We start from the raw sequence: 12,687 nt of genomic DNA, 5'->3' as shown, positions 1-12,687 counted from the left end.
CTCCACCGAACTTTCAATACAACATAGTAGTGCATCCTCCGTATCTTCCGCGGTCAAGTTAACATCTTTAACCGGAGCATTCTTACAATATCTTTGATAATGCCCCTTTTGATTGCAACCCCAACAAATAACGTCACTTCAGTCTTTCGATGGATACCTCTTCTTGAACTTCCCTTTACTCTTCTTCACACCGCGATTAACTTTCCTACCACGGTTGTCGGTACTTAACAAAGAACCGGATAACAATTTCCCTGAACTTCTCCTACGAGTGTCTTCATCGAGAATTAAATCCCTAATTCCTTCATACGCAAACTTAGTAGTACCGGTAGAGGTACTAACTGCGGTAACCGTACCCGACCAACTTTCTGGTAATGATGAAAGCAAGATTAGTGCTTTTAGTTCATCATCAAATTTGATTTCAACCGATTCTAATCTTGCAACAAGGTTGTTGAATTCGTTGATATGATCCGTTGCACTAATACCTTCCTTCATCTTCGTGTTGAACAATTATCGCATGAGAAAAACCTTATTCGCCACCATAGGTTTCTCATATATGTTGGAGAGCGCCTTCAAACAATTAAACGTTGTCTTTTCTTTCATGAAATTACCAACAACGTTCTTGGCGAGTGCAAGACGAACCGCACCCAAAGCTTGACGATCCAAGAGCATCCAATCGGCATCGTTCATGCCTTCGGGTTTGGTCTCCAACAAAGGTTGGTGAAGTTTCTTTTGATACAAGTAGTCTTCTATTTGCATATTCCAAAAGGCGAAGTCGTTACCATCAAACCGCTCGATCTTTAATTTACCGTCTTTCGCCATTGTTCCCAACTCGAACCTTGAGCTCTAGATACCAATTGTAAGGATTATAGGACCCAAAAAATAGAGTAATTCCAGAGAATTACCCTTCCACAATCGACAAACGAAAGAACAATAAATAAAAGAATTAAAAAACGCGAGATTTAACGTGGTTATATGTAATCGATTGTCGATTACTTTAATCCACGAACCAACTAGAGTGATTTTATTGATATAATTCGTAAATACAACTGAGGGCTACATTAGGATTCTTATATTGGCCAAAAACACCTAGGAGAACAAGAAAAACATAAATTTGGAAACTTCTCGCCAAACGAGGCCGCGCCGCGCCATTTGAGGCCGCGCCGTGCCACCAAGGCAATTTTCCGGACAGTCGTTTTCAAATCTGATGCTCTGTTTCATGTACTAGCCTGCGTCGCCGCGCCTCCCCTGTTCGTCCAAATCCTTTTGTTTTGATATCCTTCACATCTAACAGTGTGTGAGTGTGTGTGTGTATATATATATATATATATATATATATATATATATATATATATATATATATATATATATATATATATATATAATGTACTCAAAATGTTTCCGTTAAAAAAAAGTTTTGTTTCGAATATAATTAGTTGCGTTTTGTTCGTAAAATTATTTTGAGTTGAACATTGATAATGGAAAAACCTTACTCGCAGCGAAAAAAAAAATAGATTCTGTAAAAAAAATTTAGTGAGTCTTATTATTATTATTATTATTATTATTATATATATATATATATATATATATATATATATATATATATATATATATATATATATATATATATATATATATATAACAAATGTGTCGTTCTCATGTTTTTTTGTCGTTTAAAAGCCCCATTCACACTACGAATTTTCAGTTTACCCCCCTCAACTATCTTAGACTCTTAAATTTATGCAGGGGTTAAAAACATAACTTCAGTTTTTAATTTAAATAATGTAAGATCCTGTTTTCTCAGTTGGTTGGGACGCCGTCCAACCTGTGGGACGCCGTCCAAGTTTGAAGGGCTGGACGCCGTCCAGATGTACTGGCGGGCCAGCTGTTTTATTTTGGATATTTTAAAGGGGCTTTTTGGTAATTTTACTTATGGAACGAGTTTAAGGCCTCTAGATCAGTTTGGTGGGTGACTTAACTCCTTTTTCAACCACCACTTCCTATCCACTTAAATTCTAGTGAGAGAGAGAAGGGTTTTAATGTGAGAAAGCTCAATCCAAAGAGGAAGAAGCTAGTTTCGGGTCAAATTGTGTGTTTTAAAGTTGTTCATCTACTCCCTAGCTACGTTTTGATTGTAGTGGTAAGTCTTAACCTTGATTTCCTTACTTTAATTACTTAAGGGTTAGGGTTTGAGTAGTGATGAACTTAAAACCCTTTTATTTGTGATTTGGGGGTTTTGGGTAAGTTTGGGGCATGAGGACTCAAAGATGATTAACCTAGGATTTTGAAATGTTAAATGTGCTTATGGGTCTTAAATTGATTAGTTAACTACTAGCACACCTAGATGTTATGTAAGTGGGTATTAATTGGGTATGTAGTGACCCAAATGGGTGTGTAAACTTTGAAATGGGTCAAGGGAGTCTTTGATGGCCCAAGTTGTCTTATGTGTGTGAAAATGCGATAAACTTGTGTTAAAAAGTGTACTAAGACCATATTTGGCTAGAGTTAGGATTTTTGGCGAAGTTGACCCAAAATTAGGGTTAAAAGTGCAAATGGGTCGAAATTGCACTAAGGGTCAAAATGACACTAGGATGGTAAGAGAGTTGGTTGACCAACTTGAGTTTGTGATTGATTATATGCATAATGTAATAGGTACGTTACATTGAAGGTTGCAAGCTCGGTTATCTTTCACAAAAGACTTTAAGGTGAGTGGAATAATTATATGCGTAGGTATATAATGTATTTATTTGTTGTAGCGTGAGATGTGAATTGTCGAAGTGTTAAGACACCACGTTTCATGTGACGAGTGAAGCGTCGAGGTGTTAAGACGCCACTCAGGGTGAATCATCGAGGTGTTAAGATGCCACCTAGGAGTGAAGTGCCGAAGTGTTAAGGCACCACTCCATAAGGTAAAGGGTGAAGCGTCGAGGTGTTAAGATGCCACCCGGGGTTTAGTGATACGAGGTGTTAAGTACACTAACAGATGTTATGAACACCGATGGCCTTTTGCGAGTGCCATTCCCTTGTACGATTGGTTAACCATGGTTATTGTGTTGTAGCGTAAGCATATTACATTGTTCAAGTTATATATATGCTATTGTTGTGCTAGCTTGTGGTATCGGGGGTTAATAGCTTTGTATTTGAGATGATAAGCTAATTGTGTTTCTAGCTTGTATGCGGTATATGTGTAAGTGTTTGCAAGTAGGTATATTATATATGTATGTGTATAATTATTGCATTCACTAAGCGTTTTGATTACCCTCTCGTTGTTTACCTTTTTAGGCTCCGGCGTGGATAAAGGCAAAGGTATTCGTTTGGATTAGGAGTGGCTCACGGGGGTTTAGCTTTTGGAAGTTCGACCAAGATGTGGGTAGTTTAACCCCAAACACCATGCTCTAGGTGTCGTTTGGAACTAAACTCTTATGGTCGAAACTTGTATTTTTGAACGAAACTCGTAAAACGCCCGATGTGGGCCCGATGTTGTAAAACTTGGTTTTATTGTGGAAACTTCTTAGTTTTAATTATGTTAACATGTTGTAAAAGGGGTTTCGTCTAAAAGTGTCGGGAAGCAGGTTTTTCGCTCACGTAAGTTGGACTTGGTGATCAGAATGTTTCAGTTCATTTGGACGCCGTCCCATTTGGTTAGACGCCGTCCTGGTCTTAAGTACTGGACGCCGTCCAGATAACTGGACGCCGTCCAGATGTGCTGCCTCATAAAATTATTTTTGGAGTCGTATTTTGGCATGACGAGGTTTGGGTTGTTACAAATAAAAAAAACCCCTTAAACTTCAATGGGCCCTACCTTCCTACTCATCACGAATTAATTTTCACCGCTACTACCATTAAACTTAAAATAATTTACAAAACGAGACTAACTACGTCCGAGACTGATACCTTTTTAAAAACGCTAACCACACCGACATCTAAACGGGTCTTAACCAATGGGTCGTTTCTCTCTCTACATACACAACGCTACGTTAAATACGAACATGCAGGCCGAAAGCCCCTGCCGCATCGCGCGAGCTGCTTTGGACTAGTTTATATTAAATTGTAAAGTTACATTTTATCCCCGAAGTTACCATTTGTATCCTTGAATAATTACAATTTTTACCTTGAATACTTACAACTTTTACTCCTAAAATATACTTTATTTGACAAAATTTTCCTTAGAAAAAAAAAGTCATTCACTTAAGAACTAAATGACCAATTTTTTGAATAATATTAGTATATATGATATATGATAATGATAATGATAATGATAATAGATCGCGCAATAGGGAGTTGTACCCACAAGGAGTACTGCACTATTCATCTACAGTGATTTTTTCCCCCAAAATGTCCCTCTCATTCTCCTCTACAAATTTTACTAAAGGTGTTGACCCGATATTTTTTAAACAAATTTTCTTCAAAAAAAAAAGACGATTAAGACCTTTTTTTTTTTTCAATTTTTTTCCCTACACTTTTCTCTCTCATTCTCCTCTACAAATTTTACTAAAGGGTTACACAAAAACGTTGGCCTGATATTTTTTAAACTAATTTTCTTAAATAAATAAAAAAACGACTAAGACTTTTTTCCCCGCTCTTTTTCCTTACAATTTTCACTAAACTTTCGCCAACAACGACTACATCATATTTCCCAAAAATGTCTACACGACGGCGCGGCAACACGCGCCCGCCAAACACTAGTTGGATCTAAACTTAAGTCAGAATTGCTATGATCAAGAAATAAATAAACAAATAGTGCTAGTAAATTAATCACCGTCGTCAGCACATCAATAATATAAAAAATAAATCATTTGATAATATTTAATAGATAATAAATATGGTAGTAGTAACCTCCAATAGAGTGATAGAGCATCCTTCACATGATAATATTTAATTTAATAATAAAATTCCAGTACAAGTTTTTAATACTACAATTAACCTTAACCCTATATATATATATATATATATATTTATTTATTTATTATTATTATTATTATTATTATTATTATTATTATTATTATTTTATTTTATTTTATTTTTATTTTATTTAGTTTTAGTTATATTAGTTTTTAGTTTTGAGTTTTCGTTCACACTACAAACGGTCCCCCCAACTTTGCCTATATTTTTACATCGGTCCCTCAAATTTACATTTTTAAGGGGTGAAAAGTGTAAATTACATAATTTAATTAAAATATAAAAAACTAAATCCACCCGAATTTATAACGGGCCCTATCTTCTCGCTGGGTGTGAGTTAAATTTTTCAGAGACCACCGTTCAACTCGAAAAAATCTTACCAACCCAACGAGACTAACTATACGTGAAACGGACACTTCTCAAAAAAACGCTAAACACAACGACAACCCTTATCTTCCCGCTCGGCACGAGTTAAATTTTTTCGACGACAGCGCCAGACTCGAAATAATCTTATGAACAAAACGAAACTAACCAAGTTCGAAACAGGCACTTTTTAAAAAACGCTAAACATAACGACAACCCGTATCTTCCTCCTCGACGCGAGTTAAATTTTTCCGACAGCACCGTTATACTCGAAATAATTTTACCAACAAAACGAAAGTAACTACGTTCGAAACGGATACTTTTTAAAAAAACACTGAAGACAACGACACCTTCAACGGCGCTTAAGACATGGCCCGTTTTCCCCTCTGTTAATTCACAACACTATATTAAATATGAATACGCAGGCCGAAAGCCCCCGTCGCAACACGCGAGCCGATTCGGACTAGTTTTTTTTAAAATATGATGAGAAGTCGTGATATTTTAATTTAGTTTGTAAGGCCACTCCCTATCGTAACTAAACTATTCATCCTCTTAACCTTTCACTTTAGCGTCACATCAACACCAATATCCTATAACTAACTCATAACTAAACACTCATTACCATGGCTAAAACAAGACTCCTCTTAATATAAAACGTACAAGCAATAAAGCATCAAGTCCAACAATAAAAAGTCACTGGGACCCACAATTCCTATAACTAATCTAAACACTTCCATTAAATCCATGGTGGATGCGGGTAACTAACTCGTGCCTATAGTTTATTACGGGTAACTACGGGTAATGAGCGGGTAATGACGGAGAATGGAATCATAGGGAGTGGTCTAAGTAGACACGGACAATTAGACTTTGAGTGGTTTAGCATCTATTATCTAATCTCTTTAATTATATTTAATTTCTTTATAATACTTTCATTTATTTCTATTTTCTTTTAAAAACAAAAAGTAAGACGACCAAATAAAATAGAAATTCCATTAATAATAATAACAATACTAAAATAATAAAACAAACAAATGAAATAAATAAATCAATAACAAACGCGATTCGCTAAAATTACGGTGACGACTACATTGCACAATTAACCCAAACATGTTCTACAAAGTTAGATCATATGTGAATTGTCGTAGTGGGATTAAATACGGGCTAGCACTCATTTCGTCACGTGCATCAACTCCATGATGAAATACCTCATATATTTAGGTAACAATTGTGTAGAGTAATTACCATTACCACTTACATACTAATCAGCACCAGATTTTTGGTCGTTTAATTCCAACCCCCACCCAATTTTTACCCAAACGACAACGTGGAAACAAGGGGGAAAAACATACCAAACCACCCAAAAAAAAAAAACATTTACACCCCAACCCTTAAAATAGGGGTATAAAATGTAAATTTCATATTTTAATTAAAAATCTTAATCAAACTCCACCCAAATTTTCAACGAGACATATCTTTCCACTCGCCTCGCGTTAAATTTTTTCGGATACATACTAATCAGCACCAGATTTTTGGTCGTTTAATTCCAACCCCCACCCAATTTTTACCCAAACGACAATGTGAAAACAAGGGGGAAAAACATACCAAACCACCCAAAAATAAAAAATAAAAAATTTACACCCCAACCCTTAAAATAGGGGTATAAAATGTAAATTTCATATTTTAATTAAAAATCTTAATCAAATTCCACCTAAATTTTCAACGGGACATATCTTTCCACTCGCCTCGCGTTAAATTTTTTCGGACCCACGGTTCAACTCAAAAAAATCTAATGAACACAACGGGACTAACTATACGCGAAACAGACACTTCTAAAAAAAAAATAAATACCTCGACCTATATTCAATACATACACACACATATAATAAACTACCCAAACTAACTACATCAGATCGATAATTCTGTTTCCCTTTTTTTTACGCAATCTTCATACCATTAAAAACGCATAGGTCATCAGGTACACTAGGTACTAACTAGGTACTAACTATGTGTATCTAAAAACACCCGTATTAAAACATTTTTACTTCTGTAAATATATAACACTCCGTTAACTATGAATGCGCAATCCAAAGGCCCCACGGCATCGCGCGGGCCCATTTTTCTAGTTAATAATAAATTCCATGATTCTCTGAAATGCGTGTCGTTTTATTCAAAACCGCCGTTTGAATTTCTCATCGTGATCAGGGCGTCTTCGAACTCTTGCTGTGACGCCCTGTACAAAACCATCGTGTACGATTCGTCAACAACAGGATCTTTACACGGTTGAATACTACATGCTGTTTGAAAACCGATTCGCATTCATTAAAAAGATAACGTTTTACAAAGATAACATGTCATAAGACTTATTACAAACCATTGTTCCAAAATAACATAAGTTTACGAATGCAAAACATAGGTTTCATAATTTGAGACATATCTAGTAATGCAGCGGATAACTAGTACAGTAGGTCCATAACAGCAATTCAATAACAACATGACAGCAAGTGTAACAGCGGAAGCAATAAACCTCTAGGAACCTGAGAAATACACGCTTAAAAAGTCAACACGAATGTTGGTGAGCTATAGTTTAAGTTGTAACAGTAACGCAAGATAGGCCACGAGATTTCAGTGCTGCAACAGCGTATCAAAATAGTATGAAAAGTATATGCATAACCGTGGGCACCCGGTAACTAGACTTAACGTTTATAACCCCCTAAAAGTACACTTGGCGAGTGCGTATGTTCACGAAGTATTAAACACTCGTTAAATGCTAGCGCGACTAGCCCGAGTGGGGATGTCAAACCCTATGGATCCATATCTAAGATTCGCGTTCACCGGTTCAAAAACCAATGACTAAACGTTACCGTGCTAAGGGGAAAGTTTATGCCGTTGTATAACCCACATACATACAAAGTTTAAGTACTCATGCCTAGCATGTAAAATGTAAAAAGTGCATGTATTCTCAGTCCCAAAAATAGTAAAAGTAGTAAAAGGGATGCTATAACTCACAGTGATAAAAGCGATAAAGTCGGTAATGAAAGTACGCAAGTAGTAAGTCGGTCCGAAAGGTCGTCAACCTAAATCAAAGGTTACTAGGTCAGTAGGTTGTTTTTATAAATTCTAATAGTGCATAAAATAAGTTTAAGTGTCATCATCATCATCATCATCATCATCATTCATAAAAGTTAAGTAAGTTCGACGAGAATAGAGATCGAAACAATAGGCTGACTTCGGTCAGCTGCTACGACCTCTACGTAAATCGAAAAGATGCATAGTCAGTGGCCATGGCTCCGTATATGAGTCCCCTAACAGCTGACCAATTTTCAGAATCTAACTCGTCTTCTTTTGACCGTGGCGACGGTTTAAGTACGAGTAGGTCAGAAATTTCAGTACAACGTTAATAGGGTGTAGTGACTATCGGAGGGCCATAAATCCTAAACCGTAACTCGGATTAAGACGAGGCCTAAACGGAAAATCATCTACTCGAACAGAACTAATTGAAAATTAACTTTCCAGTAGCCCAGGTTATAGAGACCCATCCTAATCCATCCGGACGAAGTCCATATCGATTAAAAACGATTCACAACAGTTAATTACATCGCGAGGTATTTGACCTCTATATGATACATTTTACAAACATTGCATTCAATTTTAAAAGACAATCTTTCTTTACAACGAAAATTGACGGCATGCATACCATTTTAGAATATATCCATCTATAATTGACTTAATAATAATCTTGATGAACTCGACGACTCGAATGCAACGTCTTTTGAAATATACCATGAATGACTCCAAGTAATATTTCTAAAATGAGTAAATTGCACAGCGGAAGACTTCTTTCATACCTGAGAATAAACATACGTTAAAGTGTCAACCAAAAGGTTGGTGAGTTCATTAGTTTAACATAAATAATCATTTCATAATTTTAATAGACCACAAGATTTCATATTTCCATTTCTCATAAACATACGTCCCATGCATAGAGACAAAAATATCTTTCATATGGATTGAACACCTGGTAACCGACATTCACAAAATGCATATAAGAATATCCCCATCATTCCGGGATCCTCCTTCGGACATGATATAAATTTCGAAATACTAAAGCATCCGGTACTTTGGATGGGGCTTGTTGGGCCCGATAGATCTATCTTTAGGATTCGCGTCAATTAGGGTGTCTGTTCCCTAATTCTTAGAGTACCAGACTAAAAAGGGGCATATTCGGTTTAATAATTCAACCATAGAATGTAGTTTCGATTACTTGTGTCTATTTCGTAAAACAGTTATAAAAGCAACGCATGTATTCTCAGTCCCAAAAATATATTGCAAAAGCATTTAAAAAGGGAGTAATGAAACTCACCTAATGTATTTTATAGTAAAAATACATATGACGACATTAGACAAACTGAACAATGCAGGGTTGGCCTCGGATTCACGAACCTATATCATTTGTATATTTATTAATACATATAATCGTAATTGAATGAATATATGTAGATTTATTGGTTACAACATTTTTATATTAATAACATATATTTTTAAATTTGTATAATACATTCATAATAATTAATATTTTTATAATTATATTAATATATATGTATATCTATTTAATGTTATATTATAAATACTTAAACTGTTATATATGAATATTTCTAAAATAGTTTGTTAATATAGTTAACATGTACTTATTATCTTAACAACGTCATTAAAACTTTTATTTTCATTGGTATAATTATTTTGAATAATAATACTTACATTAATCTAGTTAATACTAATAACGGTGATAATAATAATAATAATAATAATAATAATACATAATGATAATACTAATAGTTATAGTATGATACCAATACTAATAAAAATGATAATAATTTGTATTATTTTTATAATGAGAATACTAATAATAATCATAATCAAAATAATGATAATAATACTAAAATGATATTATTTATAATAATCTTATTTATAAAAATATATTAATGATAAATAATGTTCCTAATACTTGTAGCTATAAATATGATATTTGTAATAATTATAATACTAACACTATCAATGATAATAATAATAATAATAATAATAATAATAATAATAATAATAATAATAATAATAATAATAATAATAATAACAATCCTCAATATTAATACTTTGTAATAATATATATATTAATAATGATACCATAATAATAATAATTATAATAGCTAATGATGATATTAATAATAACAATAATAGTTATAATTATAATCATAGTAATAATAAAACTAATAATAATGATGATAATAATAATAATAATAAGAATAATAAATAAAAAAAATGAAGCTACCTTAACTGAAATTCGGCCTAAAAAGAAACAGCTGCCACCCAGGGACTCAAACCCGAGACCTCTTCGATAACACACAAACACTCAAACCGTCAGACTGCTTCTGTTTTTCTGTTATGATCCCATCTTATCTCTATATATATATATATATATATATATATATATATATATATATATATATATATATATTATACCTATCTGTTTCTAATTTCTTCTTCTTCTCCTTCAATATCTAAATCAACCAGTGATACTCGAAAATATAACATCGATACTAGTGTGAATGAATGCGTGTAATTGAAACAAAACAATTATTGGAGATTAATTGGGTTTATCAGAAAAAAAATAAAAAAAAAATTACAGCAATCTGTCCGTCGCTGTAGGATAGAAAAAAAAAATTTGATTGTGAATTTGAGATCATTTTAGATAAAGTTTTCAACACCATTTATGTTTCAAATCATTCCTACAAGTATTATAAATTGTCAATTTAATTGAAGGTATCAAAACAGGTTCGAATTTTGACGAAGAACAATCGTTGACTTTTTAAAAATGAAACTTTGACTCAGAAATTTGTGATGAATACGAATAATTGAGTTCTATAATTTTGCAGATAGTTTTAGTCAAGAAAAACCAACAAGATTACAATATTACATTTTGCATTTTCGTTTTAAATCGTAGTTTTGGAAAAAGTGATAATACAGAGATGTCGGGCAGAACATAAATAAATAAATAGCTAACTAATTTTGATAAATCTTGATTTACAGAAAAATAGAGATATTGCTAATGATGTTGAGAGATAGAATGAAGTGTATAACATTTGAGTTCGATTTCTATATGGCAAAATTTTGGAGTCGACAGTTAGAGACAACAAGGACAGAAATGAGAAAAATAAAAAGATAAAAAAATAAAACTGAAAGCAATTGTTAACATATTTCGTTCATATTATAAATAGATTGGTACTCTTAATCAATCATATACAGTTATTTTAGAAAAGTTGAGATTGAATCGGTAATATATATGGATATAACAGTATTTATAATTTGTATATAATTAGTATTACTAATTACTAATTAACTAATTAATCAATTTATAATAATAATAATAATAATAATAATAATAATAATAATAATAATAATAATATTATTATTATTATTATTATTATTATTATTAATACTAATAATCATAATAATATTATTAAAATTGTGTTATTATAATAATAATAATGTTAATAATAATTATTATTGAAAACGGTAATAATATTTAATAATATTACTAATCATAAAACTAAAAACTTTACTACTAGTCATATTAACAAATCAAATGTATAAATTTTGCTATTAAAAAAAATTGTAATAATAATCATATAATAATTATAATTAAACTTGTAATTACATTTAATATATTTATATTATAATTTGTATCATATATTATATGAATATATCTATTGAATATTGAATATTTATATATTTTATAAATGTTACAATATAATAGTTATTAATAGGAATCTTTTATATATATTACTATATTGATTCACAATAATATCATATATCTATTATATATTCATTTTAATAATAACTTAATTATTTTGTTTATTAGTTTACATTTTTAATTCTAATTGCTTAAAGTGTATTTTATTACTTCAAATTATTATCTATATCTATTTAATATATACGTATCTATTTACAAGTAATTGTTCGTGAATCGCCAGGAATAGTCAAAAGTCAATTCAATATATATGAACATCGTTTCAAAAATTTTAGACTCAACATTACATACTTTGCTTATCGTGTCGGAACATATAAAGATCAAGTTTAAATTTGGTCGAAAATCCCGGGTCATTATAGTACCTACCCGTTAAAGAAATTTCGTCCCGAAATTTGAGTGAGGTCGTCATGGCTAACTATAAAAATGTTTTCATGACGAATATGAGTTGATAAATAGAGTTTTATCATCATTGAGTATTATGGATAAAACAATTTGATTATTCGAAGAGCACGAGTGAAGCTATTCACAAAAGAATGAAATGAGAAACAAAGATTTGTTTTTAACTTTTGACGTAGTCAGGTTTGAATTTAGAAAATAAGGCGCGTCTTAACTTTTGACATCGCCTTGGT

The sequence above is a fragment of the Rutidosis leptorrhynchoides genome, chromosome 3 (assembly GCF_046630445.1).
Source record: "Rutidosis leptorrhynchoides isolate AG116_Rl617_1_P2 chromosome 3, CSIRO_AGI_Rlap_v1, whole genome shotgun sequence".
In the NCBI taxonomy this organism is placed as follows: Eukaryota; Viridiplantae; Streptophyta; class Magnoliopsida; order Asterales; family Asteraceae; genus Rutidosis; species Rutidosis leptorrhynchoides.
The sequence above is the reverse complement of the archived record's forward strand: the minus strand, read 5'-3'. Positions refer to the sequence as shown.